The sequence below is a fragment of the Nycticebus coucang genome, chromosome 14, assembly GCF_027406575.1.
Source record: "Nycticebus coucang isolate mNycCou1 chromosome 14, mNycCou1.pri, whole genome shotgun sequence".
NCBI lineage: Eukaryota > Metazoa > Chordata > Mammalia > Primates > Lorisidae > Nycticebus > Nycticebus coucang.
In genome coordinates this window covers 1989013-1991510 of record NC_069793.1, presented here as the reverse complement: position 1 = coordinate 1991510, position 2498 = coordinate 1989013, and positions in this window count along the sequence as shown.

Genomic DNA, 2498 nt, shown 5'->3' with positions numbered 1-2498 from the left:
AGGCAGGTGGTTTGGACTGGGCACGCCTAGTAGCTAGTCAGGATTGGTGGGTGCAGTAGGGAGAAGGTTCCAGAGTCTTTAATAGCTGCTGTTTCCATGGCAGAACGATGGGCTCTTGGGGGCTCCAGGAAGAGCAGTGACCAGGCCAGCTGCAGTACACCCAGGAGGAAAGTGAGGTCCTGCTGATGGGAGGGCAGGCCTAGGCATGAGGAGGGCCTTCAACATCAGAGGCAGGCAGTGAGGGTAGATGGTTTGGGTTGTTAAGATTAAGGAAGGGGGGGGCACCTGTGGCTCAAAGGAGTAGGGCGCCACCCCCATATATGCCAGAGGTGGTGGGTTCAAACTCAGCCCTGGCCAAAAAAAACTGCAAAAAAAAAAAAGGGTTAGCAAAGTGCCTGTAGGCTCTGGCTTCCAAATCAATACTGAATAATTGGGAGAGCTGGTGGAGAGGCTCAGGCAGGCAGGGGCTTCCTGGCTCCTGCTGGCCTTGGGTGCTGGGGCGAGCATGCATCCTAGGGCAGGCTGAACCTGTGGCCGTGGGCCAGCCTGCGGGAGTGGCTGGGAGGACAGTGGGCTCTCTCCAGCTCCCTACCCCGCCTCTGTAGCCCTGGCTCCCTGCTGCCCACCTGCCCTCACCTTGCCTTCTGGGTCCTTTTCATTTCTTCCATGCCTGGTTTTCTTGCTGTCTGGGAAGGAACTTGGCATCTTTGACCCTGGGTGGGCACAGCCAGGAGGCCAGCCAGCCCAGAGACTGGGGGGAACCACTGAAGCCCCAGACCGCCAGGCCACAGGAGTCAGAGGCTACCCTTCCCCCTGAGCCCAGAGAGGGAGAAGGAAAACTACAGGGCCCCCACTGCTCGGCCTACCTGGACCATTCTGGTCCCTGCTGCATCTGGGGCTTCATTTAGACAGGGGCCTGGCACAGACAAGGAGTTCAACTGACATTTGCTAAATGAATGAGCAAACCCCAAAGTCCCCATGCTCCTCGCCTGAGCCCAGAAAGTGGCACGGGTCTGGCCTTGGGACATTGCATAACTGACCACCTGCAGGACTGGGAAATGCCAGAGGCCCCTCCCCACATCTTCAGCTCTCCATTTGCCCATCAGGACACCAAGATCGCAGCACTGACTCTTCCTGCAGGTGTGGCTGATCCAGTGTGGGAGCCCCTCCCCAGGACTGCGAGGAGGCAGAATCTGGACCCCCAGCCCAGCCCAGGACAGTGGCATCTGCCTCCACTTGTCCCTAGGCTTCCTCCCCTGCCGCCCTCCCTGCCCTGCACCTGGTGTGTGAGGTGGGCAGGGTGCTGTGGACTGAATGTGTCCCCACAGCTCAGTGCTGGAGGCTTAACCCCCGTGTGTCAGTGTTGTGAGGTGGAGTCTTTGGGAGTGGCCTGGGCCATGAGGCTCAGTGCCACAGGTCAATGTTGCTATCAGGCTGGGCTCCTGAGCAGAGGAGCCTGGTCTCCCCTCTGTCTGTCTCTGTCTTTCTCCTTGCTGCTCTCTCTGGCCTTCCACCAGGAGGACACAGACCCTCCCAGCCTCAGAACCATCAGCCAATAAATTTATTTTCTTTACAAACTACCCAGTCTCAGGTGCTTTGTTATGGCAGCAGAACACAAACTGCGACAAGCCCCATGGGTCACATGGGGCTGGATGTTGGTGTCCTTCCCTGGGGGTCCAGGGAGGTGCCCTGGGTGCTCCCCTTCTGTCTGGACTAATGTGTCCCAGTGAGCTCTCAGCACAGCAGGAGCCTGGCCTTAAAGTGACAGGATTCAGGACATGCTGCCCTAAGATGTGAGGCTGCGGCAGAAAGCAGCAGATGCAGGTGCTCCTGCCAACCTCAGCTCTGCTCCTGGGAGCGGGCCCTGAGACCACATGCAGAGTGCCTCCCCAACCAGAGGAAGGGGACTGCTGTGGTCTGAACATGTCCCCCAAACAGCACATGCTGGACACTGCATCCCCAGTGCAGCTGTGTTGGGAGCCCTTAACGTCATGAATGGATGCAAGCTGGCCGAGAGGGCTGGAGTCTGTGAGTTTGATCTCTCGCCTGTCTGTCCTTCCTCTGTGGGAGGACACAGCAATGGGTCCTTCCGAGACGTGGATCCTCCTCAGATGCGGCTCCTTGATCTTGGGCTTCTCAGCCTTAGAATAAATTCCTTTACAAATTACCCAGGCTTCAGCACTCTGCTGTACAGTGCAAAATGGTATAAGATGACAGGCCTTGCTGAGTGCTCCCCACCAGTGACCATTAGGCTAGACTGCCTGTCCAGTGACACCTCTGCATCCAGTTGGGCACAGAAACACATAGCAGTCCCTGCTCCTCAGGGCCTTCCTCTCCGAGGGCCACTGCAGGCTGGGAGGGCTGTGCTGGGACCGGCACCTCTTCTCTCCTTTTACTGCCTTTACTGTGAGGGCGTCAGCCTGAGCCCAGGGTCAGGAGGGAGCTGTGAACGGGAGCTGTGAACATGGGCAGAGGATCATGTGAGGACCTCACAGTTA